Below are 17,582 nucleotides of genomic sequence, written 5' to 3' on the forward strand. Positions count from 1 at the left end.
ACATTGAGGCCACATATTGACTTCAATTGGAAAAGGGCCAAGGCCTCTTTCCTTATGACATTGTCTTTCTTCTTTAAGTGGAATGCCTTCTAGCAGAAAGAAGTCAACTGAATAGAAGTGATAGGTTTGGTTTGATTAGGACTTTTAGACTCATGCCCCAGAGAGGCTCCTGTTCATGATGGGGTGACTAGACCAAAACCAGTTACAGAATGTCTACACATTCTCCAATGTTCAATCAGTAGTTGCATCAAAGTACTTAACTTATCAGGATGGGGTTCATTGGGCAGTCCCTTGTTACCCTAGTGATAGCTATTCAAATTAATTTCTGACTCAGGATTATAGGGCCCAATCCCCTGTTAAGTAGATAGATAAGAAAATTGTTGATTCATAGTGAGATGGATGATATAACATGTATTAAGGGCTTACTATGTTTTAGGCACAGTGTTAAATGCTGAGAATACAAATACATATAGTAAGCTAGACCTTGCCCTCAAGGAGCTTGCATTCTAATGGGCAAGATTAGAGGAGCTGGAATGGGATCACAAATGAATAGCAGTGTTATCTTTGAAAATGGTAGTTAGGAATACCATGGAGTCATTCTGTATCTCTGTTGGGAATAAAGTAGCATGCTTCCTCATGGATCTTCTGAAATTGTGGTTTTTCTTTGTATTGATGTCCTAAGCTCTCAAGTCTTTCAGTCTTTGTCTTTTGCTATATAAATTGCTCTCTTGGTACTATTTATTTCCCTCTGATATAGTTCCTTCAAGTCTAACCATTTAAAAAAATCCCTTTCATTTCTTAGGGCATATTACTCTATTACATTCATGACACAAAAATTGTTCTATCATTCCCCAATTAATGGACATCCCTCTTAGTTTTCAGTTCTTTGCCCTAAATATTTCTGTACATGTGGATTCTTTTGTTCTGTCTTTAATCTGAGGAATGAATGGTAAATTTTCCAGATTTGTCCAGAGGAAGAAAATCAAAACAAAACACACAGAAAAAAAACAATCCTTCCAAATGTGATGAACACTTTATAAAAATTATCTCTTATATATCTCTTTCCCTTAATGCTAATTTCTCATGCCCCAAATTACTAATTTGTATACATGTTTATCAAAATATGTATGTAAAGGGGTGGCTAGGTGGTGCAGTGGATAGAGCATCAGCCCTGGAGTCAGGAGTACCTGAGTTCAAATCCAGCCTCAGACACTCAATAATTACCTAGCTGTGTGGCCTTGGGCAAGCCACTTAACCCCATTTGCCTTGCAAAAAAAAAACACTAAAAAAAATAATATGTATGTAAAATGCTAACCTGACTGTTCCCTGCTAAGAGGAGTGAGGTGGGAAGAAAAGGTGGAGGGACATTTTGTAACTCGGAAATATGCATGTTCATATGGATGAAAATATTAAATAAATTAAAAATTTTTTTTCCAGATTTGATGTTATCCCTGGAAAACTTTGCTTTGTAATTATTCATTAACCTTGTTACTTAGTCTAATTAAATTTAATTGTTGGTATGCTCTGTACATTTGTCCCTTTCTGATTATATTCAATTGAATAAGAATTATTAATCACCTTTTCTGTGATAGCCAGTGAGGATATAAAAGCCAAATTGAAGATGATCTCAACCCTCAAAGAGCTTATACTTTACTGGGGGTGGGGCTTATATGTCAGTCAGTTAATAAGTACTTATTTTTATTTTTATTGTTTTTTTAGTTTTTGCAAGGCAGTAGGGTTGAGTGGCTTGCCCAAGATCACACAGTTAGGTAATTATTAAGTGTCTGAGGTCAGATTTGAACTCAGGTCCTCCTGACTCCAGGGTTGTTTCCCTATCCACTGCACCACCTAGCTGCCTCCAATAACCTTAAATGCCTTCTGTCTGCCAGGATAGAGAGCTGGGCCTGGCTTCAGGAAGATCTGAGCTCAAATCCAGCATTTACTGTGTGATTCCAGACAAGTCACTTAAGTTCTGTTTATCTTAATTCACTGGATAAGGAAATGGCAAACCACTCTAGCATTTTTGCCAAGAAACTCCAATTGGGACCAAGAATAAGTCAGGAGTCACAGAATAAGTCAAATCAAGTCACAGCCTCTCTCTATTTACACTTGAATGCAGGCTTTACTGAGATGCAGGGAATTGCAAAACCTTAAAATATAGAACAAAACCATACAATAATATTAATTAGCTTCCTCATCTCCCTGCTCCTCCCTCCATTGCCAAGATCATTTTCTTCTCTCTTTTTACAGAAACTGAGGCAAATAATAAGTGTTTTGATCAGGGTCACATAGCTAATAAGTGTCCAAGACCAAATTTGAACCCAGAATGACTCCAGGCCCAACACTCTGTCCACTTGGGGTCAACTGGGATCACTCTCCAGTTGAGGACTATTTCCTCTAGCCCTAATGTGGTATGAAACTGCATATGATGAATGTGGCATTGAACAAAACAGTGTCTAATCAAAGGAATTCTAAGTAATGAATGCAATCACTGACTCCTTATAGGTAGAACTTTATCCACATTGATCCATGGACTTTCAGCCATTTCTTTAAATCAGATTTGGGGTTTGATGTAGCAGTCCATAATATCTAATTTGTTTGGATCCCAGGGAAGAACTGAGGCCCTGGCACTCTCAGACTTTTCTCTGAAGATTTTACCAATTGCTATAGTCACATGATGAACATAACAAACACTGATGAATTTAAAGAAAAATTTTATGAAGACCTGGAGAATCCTCAACATCAAAGTACCAAAAGAGGACAAGCTTATAATTCTGAGTGATTTTAATGCTAGAGTAGGCTCAGATTACCAGACATTGCAGGGAGTCCTTGGGAGGAATGGAGTTGGAAACAACAACAGAAATGTTCACCTTCTACTGAATACTTGTACATCTCATGACCTTCTCATCACAAACACTGTCTTCCATTTACCTAAGCACAATAAAACTTCCTGGAGCTACCCTCAAAGTAGACATTGGCATCTATTAGACTATGTGATTTTAAGAAGAGACAGACAAGATGTAAGAGTAACAAAGGCAATATGTGGTGCAGAATGCTGGACTGGTCACAGAGTCATCCTCTCTAAGTTAAATATTCATATTCAACAAAGTGGTGGCCCCAAGGCAAAATGAATAGCAGAGGGGCAGCTAGGTGGCAGTGGATAAAGCACCAGCCCTGGAGTCAGGAGTACCTGGGTTCAAATCTGGTCTCAGATACTTAATAATTACCTAGCTGTGTGGCCTTGGGCAAGCCACTTAACCCCATTTGCCTTGCAAAAAAACCTAAAAAAAATGAATAGCAGAAGAATTAATGACAAGTGATTGGAGTGTCTCTCTGAATGGGATCAGTTTGTTGCCAACTTGAAGGTAAAATAGAGCCAACACAATTTGCATCAGTGGAGCAGAAAAGGAGTGGGCAACTTTCAGAGATCTGGTGTACAGCACTGCTCATTTGGGCCAGGTCACTTACAAACATCAAGACTAGTTTGATGAAAATGATGGGGAAATATAGAAGCTGCTAAATAAAAAACAAAACAACAACAACAACAAAAAACGAGAACTCCACAGGGTTTACCAGCAAGATAGTTCATTCATTTCTAAGAAGGCAGCATTTAATTACATCAAAAGTAAAGTCCATACCAAAGGAAAAAAAGTAAAGTCCAAGTGAAGCTTAGAGAGAAGCAGGACTCGTGGATCAGTAAGCAAGCAGATAAAATTCACAAAGAGAGTAACAAACCAAGGTGCTTTTATGATGTCCTGAAGGCTATTTAGGGACCAAAGATACATTGTGTATCTCAACTACTCAGTGCTGATGGATTCACATTGATTAATGATAGGACATGATCCTAGAGAGATTGGCTGAACACTTCCATAGTGTTCAGAAGCCATTGGCTAAATATTTACTTTAAGTTGAAGTCCAACTTTAAGCTGAAGTCCAACTGAAGAAGATATTTTGAATGCTATTAGGCTCCTTTTGAGTGACAAAGCACCGGTGTTGATTCTATTCCAGCTGAGATCTACAAAGTGGGGGGCCCATTGCTCATCCAAAAACTGACTGATATTTTTCAGTTTATATGGCATGAAGAAGTTATCCCCCCAAGAATTCAAGGATGCCTCTGTTGTCCATCTCTATAAAGGTAAAGGGAATATATTGTCTTGTGACAATCATAGGGGTAATTCTCTTTTAGTCATTGTTAGGACTTCTTGCCAGAGTCCTTCTCAATAGACTGATCCTTCACCTGGAAGTTGGTTACCTTGCTGAGAACCAGTGTGGCTTCAGAAAGTGTAGAGGAACAAACAATATGGTGTTTGCTGCCCAACATCTCCTGGAACAGAATGGAGGTCTATATACATTTGTAGATCTGACCAAGGGGTTTGATATCCTCAGTTGCTAGGGTTTATGGAATATTATGTCAAAATTTGGTTGCCTGGAGAAGTTCATTAATATTGTACGTCTTCATGACATGTTTGCCCTAGATAGCAGATGATGCTCTTGAGATTTCCCAGGCACCAATGGAGTAAAACAAGGATGTGTCCTTGCTCCCATTTTTTAGCATGATGTTTTCAGTCATGTTATTAAATGCCTTCATTGCAGATGAACATGGCCTCAAGGTCAGCTACTGCACTGATGGCAGATTTTTTCATTTGAAAAGGTCAAGACCAAAGTGGAGGGAGAGTTGGTGCATGATCTTCTGTGTGCAGATGATTTTACACTCAATGCAGCCTCTGAAGGTGAGATGCAACAAATTATGGATTGATGCTCCGCGACTTGTGCTCATTTTGGTCTAACACCAAGAAAACACAGATGCTCCATCAGCCAGCACACACCATACATATGTGGAACCATCAATTACAGCAAATGGAGAAGTTTTGAATACTGTGGACAAGCTCACTTACCTTGGCAATATCCTTTCCAGGGAGGTACCCATTGACAATGAGGTTGACACTCGCATTGCCAGAGCTAGATCAGTATTTGGGAGGCTCCAAAAGAAAGTGTGAGAGAGAAGGGCCACAGTCAAACACTGTAATTTGTCTCAAACATTGTGATGTCATTTGGGCCTTCTTCAATAACAAAAGACAAGAACCAACCAATCTTACAAACCATGAGGTAGCATTCATTTATCACCTTCCCTGTTTTCTTCTTTTCCTGCTCCCCGAGTTAAAGTTGAAGAAAGAAGCTTCTGAATTTTCTGTCTGTTTTGGTGACTTCTGAGAATCCAGTCACCTAATGGGGACATTTCTTGCTTATGTCAGGATCTGAGGTGACACTTTGGTCAACTCCTGTCTATGATGCCAACTCTTAAGCTAACAACAATACCAGGTTTCTATAAACTGTAAACCTTGCAAAGTATTTTTGCCCAAAACAGCCCTTTGAGATTATAGAATAGGTGGATTTGACTCAGGTTGGTCCCTTCTTAATTTAGTGAATGGCTATCCAGAGGTGATTTATCAGTTTAAAAAGGAAGTCTAATAGCCATAGTATAGAAAGGATTTTCAACAAAAATACTGCATTTAACTTAGACATGTACTTAATATTTCACCTCCATGTGAACTGGTCACAGGGCCAGTCAGAATGATCCCAATTCTACATATATTTATCTTTTATGATCTTATATAAACAGCAAGCTGAATATGGCAAGCTGAATATGGTCAATAGGAAGTTGCATCTAAATGGTTTGAGTCTTAATCTCCCTGGGCCAATTGAGTCTTGGGGATAGCTACTTTGCTTTTTAGGGAAAGAGCAAGCCTAACCTATATGACAAGGGGAGAGAGAGAAATCCTGAGGTCATGATCCTATCACAGAGAGGTAGTACAAAAATTATTTCCCTTTTATTATAATTTCCTTTTTATATGTAAGGTTGTATGGTTGTTACTTTCCTGCAAACATGATTAAAGTCTTTGAACTTCAAGAAGCCAAGTCTGGCTTCAGTAGGTATTCTTTCTCCATGGAGTAGCTATCAAATGGTTGTGTAAAATTGTAAAATGAGTGAATTTTTTTTCTTTGACAATTGCCTCTTACTTTTCCTAATACCCTCTTAATGTTTCTCCTTCTACATCCAGTGTCTTCATGTTGCTTCTTTTGTAAGATCAACAACCTCCTCTTCTTTCAGCATCTCTGTTCTAAAGTTATTCTTCCATTCTCTTAGGGACCCACAAGAGAACTGTTATCTACAACCCCTTTTCTTTATCTCAAATCTGGGATAGATATTGCCTTAACCACTCTCAGGTCCAATAGTCAATAGTCTTGATTATATCCAGAGGTGATAGCTCCAGACTGTCTGCTCTTTGGAGATTTCACAAAATTGTCAATAAAATGCAAAATCAAATTTTTATTTCTCTACCCTCATATTTGGTTTAACCATTTGTTAAGAGTCTCAAATCTCTGACCTAAACCAGGAAGGAAATCCTCCTAGTCAGTTTACTTCTGTGTAATTGGAACAGTCAGAGATTTACCACACTATGACTAGAACATATACAAGGAAATGAGTATGTTTAGGTAGACCACAGATGTTTTATGTGAAGAGAAAACAGGATCAAAACAATAAAACAAAAGAGCTAGTCATAATGGACACCTGCTAAATAAGCAAAGGGGAGGAGATCCAGAGAGAGAGAGAGAGAGAGAGAGAGAGAGAGAGAGAGAGATTGAGATTTTGTGGATTTTCCTTACTATTCTCTCAGAATCACAGACATCTCCCAAGAAACACAGTTATCAATTTTGCCATGAAATAAGAGTCTGAAGATACCATTAGGACTGTCTCTATTTCTCTCTCTCTCTCTCTCTTTTTTTTTTTAGGTTTTTTCAAGGCAATGGGGTTAAGTGGCTTGCCCAAGGCCACACAGCTAGGTAATTATTAAGTGTCTGAGGTCAGATTTGAACCCAGGTACTCCTGACTCCAGGGCCGGTGCTCTCTCCACTGTACCACCTAGCCGCCCCTGGAAACCTATCTCTTGCAGATAGAAAGTTGTCATCTATTAGGAATAAGAATTTCTCTATCCTAAGTATGCTTTCAGAAGGATTGTACCATTTGTAGATGGCAAATATGATTGGTTGATAGTAGCGGGGTTGATGTTTTTCATATGACTTGATAAATTACTCTGAAGTAATAGAACAATCAAAGGATATTTTTAATTTAAAGTAGGTGCTTTATACCAAGGTTTTTTTTTGTTTGTTTGTTTTTATGTTACTCCTTGTTTTCAGAGAGCTTTTCAGCCATTAGTAAGCCAGAAACCTATATATCATGAACTGAGTTAAATTCATTCAGGTATGTAAGCAAAAATATCTTATTCAAAGAAGATTCAGAATTGTATAGCAAGAAAGAAACATAGGGGGCGGCTAGGTGGTACAGTGGAGAGAGCACCGGCCCTGGAGTCAGGAGTACCTGGGTTCAAATCCGGCCTCAGACACTTAATAATTACCTAGCTGTGTGGCCTTGGGCAAGCCACTTAACCCCATTTGCCTTGCAAAAAACCTGAAAGAAAGAAAGAAAGATAAAGATGAACTTGGTAATTTTTCATTTTACAAAATAAACTCAGACTCCAAAAGGGAAGAGACTTAGTCATGTCCATGGAATGTGACAAGTGATCATTTTTTTAGAGATTAATAAAATAATAATGGTTCTGATCAAGTTCAGTTAATTATTTCACTACTACCCTGAAAGATTATGATTCTAATGGATTTTTCTAATTTAATACTTTTAATATCCTGATTTCCCCCTGCTGTTAGTTTTTCTTGCCCAGCCGTCAAAATTACTCATTCATTTTGAATATGCTTTGGATTTGGTTATCTGCTTACATATTGTGCCCCTCTACCATTAGAAATGTAAACTTTGGGAGAGCAGCTAGGTGGTGCAGTGGATAGAGCACTGGCCCTGGAGTCAGGAGTACCTGGGTTCAAATCCGGCCTCAGACACTTAATAATTACCTAGCTGTGTGGCCTTGGGCAAGCCACTAAACCCCATTTGCCTTGCAAAAAAAAAAAAAGAGAGAGAGTAAATTGAGATATTTGATCAATATTGATAGAGGAAGTTTTTTATTAGGCTCTCCTTAAATCAAATTAAACTAGAAACAGGGGAGAGGCATACATTAGGATAGACAGTAGACTTAGAAAATCACACATTTTAATGAAATCATCTATCTACACATATATAATCATATATGCATATATACATATATCAACACATTAAAATTAAATAGGAACTTCATTTTAATCCAGTTCATCTGGGCTTGAGAGTAGCAGGTTTGACATATCAGTCCTATATCATCTAAAATACAGGTTTGGGTGGGGGAGAGGTGTGTTTATGCTATAAATAAAAAGAAAATCTCAGATAAAATACTACTAAGATTCTTCTTTTGAAAATGTCATGTTAGTCTTAACAATTTAAGGCAATGAAGATTGACTTTTTTCTTAGAAAATAGTCTAATAGAAACTAGGTGTACACCAATACCTTATACTATTTACTAAGATAAGGTCAAAATGGATATATGACCTAAATATAAAGAGAGCTAGAACTAAAACAGACCTAGTAAATTGGGAAACAATTTTTACAACTAGTGTTTCTGACAAAGGACTCATTTCTAAAATATACAGAGAACTGAGTCATATTTTCAAAAAAAACAAGTCATTCCCCAATTAACAAGTGGTCAAAGGATATGCAAAGGCAATTTACCAGTGAGGAAATCAAAGCTATCTATAGTCATATGAATTTGCACTACAATTATTAGAGAAATTCAAATTAAAGCTTCTCTGAGGTACCACCTCACACCTCACACACTGGCCAATATGACCAGAAAGGACAATGATCAATGTTGGAAGGGATGTGGAAAATCTGGTACACTAATGCATTGTTGATGAAGCTGTGAACTCATCCAACCTTTCTGGAGAGCAATTTGGAATTATGCCCAAGGGGCAACAAAAATATGCATACCCTTTACTCCAGCAATACCACTACTGGGCCTATACCCTGAAGAAATTATGTAAAAACATCACTTGTACAAAAATACTCATAGCAGCCCTATTTGTAGTGGCAAAGAATTGGAAATTAAGTGAATGTTCTTCATTTGGGGAATGGCTTAACAAACTGTGGTATATGTATGTTATGGAACACTATTGTTCTATTAGAAACCAGGAGGGATGGGAATTCAGGGAAGCCTGGAAAAATTTTCATGAACTGATGCTGAGTGAGATGAGCAGAACCAGAAAAACATTGTACACCCTAACAGCAACATGGGGGTGATGATCAACCTTGATGGACTTGCTCATTCCATCAGTGTAACCATCAGGGACAATTTTGGGTTATCTGCAATGGAGAATACCATCTGTATCTAGAGAAAAAATTGTGAAGTTTGAACAAAGACCAAAGACTATTACCTTCAATTTAGGGAGAAAAAAATCCATTATCTTATTACATAATTTCACTATCTCTTAAACTTTATTTTTCTTCCTTAAGGATGATTTCTCTCTCATCACATTCAACTTAAAGCAATGTGTACCATGAAAGCAATGTAAAGACTGGCAAATCGCCTTCTGTGGGGGCTGGGGGGAGGGAAGCAAGAATAGGGGGAAAATTGTACAACTGAAAATAAATAAAATCTTTCTTTAAAAAATGATTTAAATTGATTGCTTTGAAAACTTCATATCTCTTAATCATTTATCAGTTGAGGAATGGCTGTTATTTTTTATGAATTTGATTAAGTTCTCTATGAGAAATGAGACCTTTATCAGAGAAACTTGTTACAATATTTTCCCCCCCACAGTTGCTATTGCTATTTCCCTCCATCCTTTTTCCCAACCCCTATTTATTCTATTCTTTCTCTCCTTTCATCCAGTCCCTCCTCAAAAGTATTGTGCATCTGATTACCCCCTCCCTTCTATCACTTTCACCTCCCTCCCCTGACCTACCTTTCTTTCTCTCATCTCTTTCCACTAGGATAAGATAGATTTCTATATCCAATTATGTGTATGTGTTGTTTTCTCTCTGAGCCAATTAAATCCATTTTTTAATATATTATAACTTTCCAATTCAACTCCCTCCTGTGCCTTGTCTATATATGCTCCTTCTAACTACCTTAATAAATGAGAAAGTTCATGTGAGTTATCAGTAGCATGTTCCTATGCAGGAATATAAACAGTTCAACATCATTAAGTCCCTTATGATTTGCCTTTCCTGTTTTTTTTTTTTTTTAGGTTTTTGCAAGGCAATGGGGTTAAGTGGCTTGTCCAAGGCCATGCATCTAGGTAATTATTAAGTGTCTGAGGTCAGATTTGAACTAAGGTCCTCCTGACTCCAGAACCAATGCTCTATCCACTGTGCCCACCACCTAGCTGTCCCGTTTACCTTTTTTATACTTCACTTGAGTCTTATATTTGAATATCAAATTTTCTATTCAGCTCTAGTCATTTCATCAGGAAAGTTTGAAAATCCCCTCTTCATTAAAAAGCCATCTTTTTCCTGTAAGAGTATGTTTAATTTTGCTGGTAGCTGATTCTTGATTGTAATCCAAGTTCCTTTGCCTTCCGGAATATCATATCCCAAGTCCTACAGTCTCTTAATATAGAAGCTGTTAAATTTCATTTTATCCTGACTGCGACTCACAATGTTTGAACTGTTTTTTTCTGACTGCTTGCAATATTTTCTTCTTGATTTGGGCATTCTGAAATTTGGCTATAATATTCCTGGCAGTTGTCATTTTGAGATCTCCTTCAGAAGGTGCTCAGTGGATTCTTGCAATTTCTATTTTACCCTCTGCTTCTAAGATAGCAGGGAAGTTTTCCTGAATAAATTCTTTTTTTTTTTTTTTAGGTTTTTGCAAGGCAATGGGGTTAAGTGGCTTGCCCAAGGCCACACAGCTAGGTAATTATTAAGTGTCTGAGACTGGATTTGAACCCAGGTACTCCTGACTCCAAGGCCGGTGCTTTATCCACTGTGCCACCTAGCCGCCCTATGAATAAATTCTTAAAAAATGATATCTAGGCTTTATTTTGGTCATGCTTTCAGGTAGTCCAATAATTTTTTAATTATCTCTCTTGGATCTGTTTTCCAGCTCAGTTGTTGTTCCAATGAGATATTTCACATTTTCTTCTGGTTTTTCATTCTTTTTTTGAATATTTCAATTTTTACATTGTTTCCATGCTATACATTGATCAAAATTGAATGTGTTGAGAGAGAAATCATGTCCTTAAGGAAAAAGTAAAATATAAGAGACAGCTAAATTATATAATAAGGTAACTTCCTTTAAAAATTAAAGGTAATAGTCTGTGGTCTTTGTTTAAACTCCACAATTTGGTTTTTCATTCTTTTGGTTTGTTTTAGTGTTTCTTGATTTCTCACAAAGTCATCAACTTTCCTTAACTCTGTTCTATTTGAAGGAATTTTTTTTTTTGGAGAGCTTTTATATCTCCTTTTGTACTTGACCAATTCTGCTTTTTAAGATATACTTTTAACCTCATTGACCTTTTGGACCACTTTTTTCATTTGGTCCAAACTGGTTGTAAAATGTTATTTTTTCTGGTATCTTCTTCATCAAACTACTGACTTAGTTTTCTTGATTTTTCCAAATTGCTTTCATTTATCTTCCCAATTTTTCTTCTACTTCCCTTGATTTTGAAAATCTTTTTTTTGAGCTCATCCATGACCTGAGACCAATTCATATTTTTCTTGGAGGCTTTGAATGCAGAAGCCTTAACTTTACCTTTTATTCTGAGTGTGTATTTTGATCGTCCATAGGACCAAAGTAATTTTCTATGATTGGATCCTTGATTTTAACTCTTTGTTAAGGAGGAGCTCTGCTTCCAGAGTGGGGGATACACTGTCCCAAGTTTTTGAGGGTTTTTGCAGTTGTTTTCAGACATACTACAAGAGACCTGAAAGTTCTCAATTCTTCCAAGGTCTTTTGAATGATTAAGACTACTCTCCTGGCCTGTACTCTAGTCTGTGGAAGACCACAAATACTCCTTTCTGTCCTGTAACTGTAAGGAGAGTCCCTGATCCACTGCAGGCAGTGGATCTGATCCTGTTCCTGAGAATAAGGTCCCAGACTTCGACTAGGATCTGAGTATGAGTGAAGCAACAGAGTCCTGCCTCAGGGATAGCAAATAGAGGCCTCTGCAATTTCCTGATTCCCTTAACAGTCATGTACTGAGTCCTCTGAAAGCAACTGCCAGGTGCTCCCCAGACCTGCTCCTGGTCCTCTGGAGCCAAGTCTGCTCTGAGGTCTGTGCTAGACTGTGCTCTGCTCTCACTCTGATATGGTAGAATTTTTCTGCTGGCCTTTCAAGTTGTCCTTGTCAGTCTCTGGGCTGAGAGGTCTGGAAATCGCTTCAGCTGCTATGGATCCAGGAGCCCTGTAGTCTGTCCTTAGAAGGCTGGAGCTGGTTCACTCTGGCACCACCAGGGCTTTGCTGTGGGCCCTTTCTTACCCAGATGTAACAGACTCTTCCTATGGATCTTCCCAGTTGTCTTAGGATGGAAAATTGTTTCACTCAGTTTTTTTGTGAGTTCTGACACTCAAATTTGGTTAGAATCATTATTTAAAGGTATTTGGGGTGGTTTGTGGGGGAAACCTCTGGGCAGTCCCTACCTTTACCTTTCATGATTCTGCCCCTCTCCCCATTTTCTGATAATATTTTTATATAAACTTGCTTTGCCTTCTACTTATAAACTAGATTGTAAACTCCTATAGGTCAGAGCCTGAGTCTTTATTTTTCTGTGGCGCTTCTATATGCCTAACCAAAGGTCTTCCACATTGAAAGTGTTCAGTAAATATTTATTCAATGACAAGGTTTCTCTCTTGGTTTTCAAAAGTCCGTTGATTTATACAAAAATAGTTATGTAATTATTCACATTAATATCAGAAACATACATTTTGTAAACATCAAAGGTGAAATCACATTTTTGGGTGGGGAGGAAATAATTTAATGTGGTCAAAAACATTTGTCAAAAATGATTATTCTGAAACAATAATTAAACACTAAGCATTTCCCCAAGAACATTTGATTTATTTTTCTTTCATTGACTTTATCAGTTTTTATCTTATCCCCATTTTCACACCCATGACCTTTTTCCTTATGTGTACTTTTGTCAAAGTACTATTTCACTGACCATGGGGCTAATATCTAACTTTATGACTCTGTAATCCTATTCCCGCCCCCCCCCCCAAAAAAAAAAACTAACAAGCCCAGAACTGCTTTTGAGCAAATGGCTGAACATCTATGAATGAGGACTCTGGACCTCAGTAGCAACTTGTGTCTGTGTCATTACTTTAGGTTCTGTTTTTTGAGTCATTTCCAGTTGAGTTGTAATCTGTTACTATTTGCTTCAATCTTTGGATAGGATGAGACAGTTACTTGCTACAACTTCATAGAACTACAACTTATTTCCCTAGTGTTGATAATCCATGAAAAACAGCTCCATCCCAGAAGAAACAGTATCCCTAGTACCTTGTACAAAGCGTCACACATAGCTACCATTTATTTCAGGCCCTCATTAGCTCTACTGTGACTATTGAAATGATCTCCTGCCTTTCCCTAGCACAGTCCATCCACAATCCATCTTCCAGATGCTAATAAAGTTATTTTCCTGATGTCTAGATCTGACCCCTATTTTCTTCTCTTCTTACCTCAATAAACTCTAGTATCTCCTTATTGTTTCAAAAGTAAAATGTCAATTTTGTTGGGCTTGAAAAAAACCTTTCAACACAATTACCCCCACCACACTTTCCCATTCATTTTGTCACTGACTGTCATCTTCTTCTCCTAATTCCTCTGACTCCAAGTCAATGATAAAATCCCATCTTCTGCAAAAAGCTTTCCAAATCTCCTTAATGCTCATGCCTTCCCTCTGTTGACTATCTTCAATTTATTCTATTTATATTTATTTATATATGATTGTTAGCACTTTCTCTCCCCATTAGACTCCTGGAGAAAAGGGACTTTCTTTTGCTTTGCTATGTATCCCCAATGTTTACAAGTCACTCAATATTTTTGTTGACAGACAGACAGAAAAAAATCTATGTCTAGCCAAACTGGTCTGCAGTCCTCCCATGGAGTCTCTTACCTCCCAACTCTCTGTTTTAGCACTGGCTATTTCTCTTGTTTGGAATGTACTCTATTCTTGCTTCCACCTTCTAGAACCCCTTACTTCTTTCAATTCCCAACTCACTCTCACCATCTTCTACATGAAGTCTTTCCTGAGTCACTCAACTATTAATATAATCTTCCTTTTATTAATTTTGTTGTGATTATAAATAATAATTTATTTTATGTTTTTGCATATAGACATGTTTCCTTTGAGATTTTTGATAGAATGGACAACATCCTGATTTACAGAATATCACCAGAAAGTGATAGGATTTGTAGATAAACAATTTGTAGAAGTTACCTATCATTCCTGATGAGTAAGAGAAAAGTTATAATGAGGTTAAGCAGACTTTAAAGAAAAGGTAATAACTACCAGCTATATAATGAATTTTCTGAATTAGACTATGACTAAGAAAGTGATAAATATCTAATTAGGAAGGCCCTAAGTAAGAAACCAGAAAATCTGGGCTAAGACTGAGGTAGACCCTGTCTAATTGGACATCAATAATCATGTAGCATGTATTATACAGGCACTGTCTTAAGTGACAGGTATGTAACAAAAGGAAAAAAACACAGTGATTGCCATCAAAGAGCTCATATTCTAATGAAGGAGACATTACAAGAATGAGTATATTTAAATAAGACATAATGCAAATAGGAGGTGATTTAAAAAAAAGCACTAGCAAATGGGACTGGGGAGAATTGTAATTTGTAGGAATACAAGAGGCAGAGGTGAGAGAATATACTTCAACTGTAAGGGTCAGAGACAAAGAAAGAGTAGTGTATGTGTGAGGAACAGCAAAATTCACATGGCTAAATCAGAGTACTTAGAGAAGAGTAAAGTGTATGAAGATTGTAAAGGAAGGGAGGAGGTGCTTGTTAAAGTAGATTTTATACTTGTTCCTGGAGGCAATAGCAAGCCACTGGAATTTATTGAGTATATCTAGAAGAGAGTACTGAACTCATAAATAATGCTGTTCTTGCCTAAAATTTCTTTTTTTTTATGGACTTATAGGAAAAAGAGATCATTTGTAAAGTTTAGATAAGATCATTAACCCACAGTTACTAACAAATAATGTAAATATATATATATATATATGTATATATATATATATATATATATATATATATATATATATATATATATATACAGAAATGTCAGGTTGCAAATGAAACAGAACTATTTGACCTCTGACTAGATTAATAGAAGTTATTGCAAGAGAAACTGGAGATGTGATTACTTATACAGCCAGGTGCTTCTGAGAATGAATTATATGCAATGTTGCTTTGTACTTTTAGATGTATAAATGCAGTATTATGCATCTTTTTTCTTTTTAATTTTTAATTTTAATTTAATTAAATTTATTTTTATTTGTATATAATTATTTAATTTTTAATTTATGAAAAAAGCATGCATTTTCATAACATGAAATAAAAAAATTGTACATGAAGCTACAAATCTATTATGTACAATTTACTATTCTTTTTAGATAACTAATAAAGTTATTTTGTAAATTTCTTTTTCCCTCCCCAATGCATCAATTTAACTGGTTATTACTCATTTTTTTATTTATTATATTTAACTATTTTTATTGTTAATAATGATAGTATTTTCCTCTAATAAAGAAACTTGAAAATGGTGCTCTGCACTGAGATATATAAGTATGTACACACAGTATAAAGATTTATGTGTATTTGAAATAATTTCAAATGATTTTTCTGGGGGAACTCAACTTTTTTACCATAGGGAAAAATGTTAACACCTGTTTCAATGGATTTTCCCATAGAGACTTTAGATGATGTTAACTATAACTTTTAGAGAAAGTGTCCCTTCTTGTGTCCCTAACAGTTTAACAGCCATTCTTGAGGAATCATTTGAGAAGTACCAGTTTTCCTGTTGTGACTAGAAGAGTGTCTGAGTAAGGTATAGAGAAAGAGAATAAAGATGTCTTCTCATGAAACTATTGGAACCTTTAGCTCACAAAGAGGATGGAAGAAAATTCTTATAAAGGCAATTTATTTTCCTGAATGAACTAAATGTTATGGGATTGTATTCTTAGAAGAGAAGTTATCTGTAGTTGCAATGAGGTGACTCTAGCTTATAACTAAACTATCAATGTCTGTTTTTATTATTGATTTCATTGTTAGTAGATCGAATTACCTACTCAATAACTTTAATATGTATTTAATTCTAGGAGATTAAGGGACTTAATATAGAATATGAATAGGTAACTTAAAATTTCTTAATATTTGATGAACTGGGATGAGGCTCTAAAGTTAATTGAGAGATTTGTGAAAACTTTATTAACTTATCAGGAAATATGCAAGCATATTAAAATAGAGTCAAAGGTGATAAAGTTAAATTTGGAAATGAGTCAAGTAGCAGACTGAGGGATGATCTATAAGTGAATATGGTCAACTCCAAACTTTATTTAGCCTTAATAACATCTCTATATAAGCATACCTCAAAACCTGCAGTGACTATTTTTGTTTCTTTTGCATTTCCGGCATCTAACACAGTGCCTTTAACATAGTAGTACTTCATACATTCTTTTTTTTTTTTTTTAGGTTTTTGCTAGGCAATGGGTTTAAGTGTACTTCATACATTCTTGTTGATTAATGTCTTATTGAATAGGACAGGGAAATTAAAAGGAAAAGAAAAAGCCTAATTTGATAGTAGATTCAATATTGTTGGCAAGGATCTGAATGATTATGAAGATTGTTGCTTGCTAGGACAGAATTCTCTGTTCCCTCTAATCAACTGAGATTGAGGACTGTTGTAGCATTGAAGTTAGTGCTTAGTCCTTTTTCCTACTTTTCAATTCAACAATAATTTCCAACACAATGCAGCAAACATTGTTGTTTGACTATAGCTGATCAATTCAATATGAACTTGGAAGACAGACCGGGCATAAATAGACCATTTGTACATTTCAGATGGCAATGACTCTACATTTGTGAATCCCAAGTTTTCTTTCTTATACTATGATTCTGTTTCTCTCATAAAACACAATGCCTTCTTTATTATGGACTTGTGCCAGCATCTCCCATGGCTCACAATCAATACTAAAGTTCTAAAGAGAAACTTTGTGAGTACCACTTTGTACCTCCATGTGAGCACTTGCTTTATATGAGTTGCCCATAAAATAGTATTCTAGATAAATATATAAGTTTAACATTTGACTATGTGGCCAGCCCATGCTTGGCAGTTCAGTTCAAGAGATGACCCCAGTATCCCATACTTACCTTTCTACTACATGTAAGTACTCAACTAACCATTAGGAATAAAAATACAAAATAAAAAAAAACAATTCCTTTCTTCAAGGAGGTTTTATTCTACTTTGGGAGATAAAGTATGTGAACACATAAAGATATACTTGATAATTTGGGGAAGGAAAAGGACTTAATACTAGGGCAATCAGGTAAGGATTCCTTTCAGAGTTTGCGCATGAGCTGAAGCTTGAAGAAAGGAGGCTAGAAATTCTAAGAGGTTCAGGCTTAAGAGGCAG

The 17,582-nt window shown here is 36.3% G+C and overlaps 1 protein-coding gene across 1 annotated transcript in view; it reads left to right on the top strand.

Annotated features, from left to right (window-relative positions):
- MYO5C (myosin VC) overlaps nucleotides 1-17,582 on the top strand; it is a 137,464-nt gene that overhangs the window by 9,314 nt on the left and 110,568 nt on the right. The window lies entirely within an intron of this gene.

This window comes from Macrotis lagotis, chromosome 4 (genome assembly GCF_037893015.1).
Source record: "Macrotis lagotis isolate mMagLag1 chromosome 4, bilby.v1.9.chrom.fasta, whole genome shotgun sequence".
NCBI classification, from domain to species: Eukaryota; Metazoa; Chordata; class Mammalia; order Peramelemorphia; family Peramelidae; genus Macrotis; species Macrotis lagotis.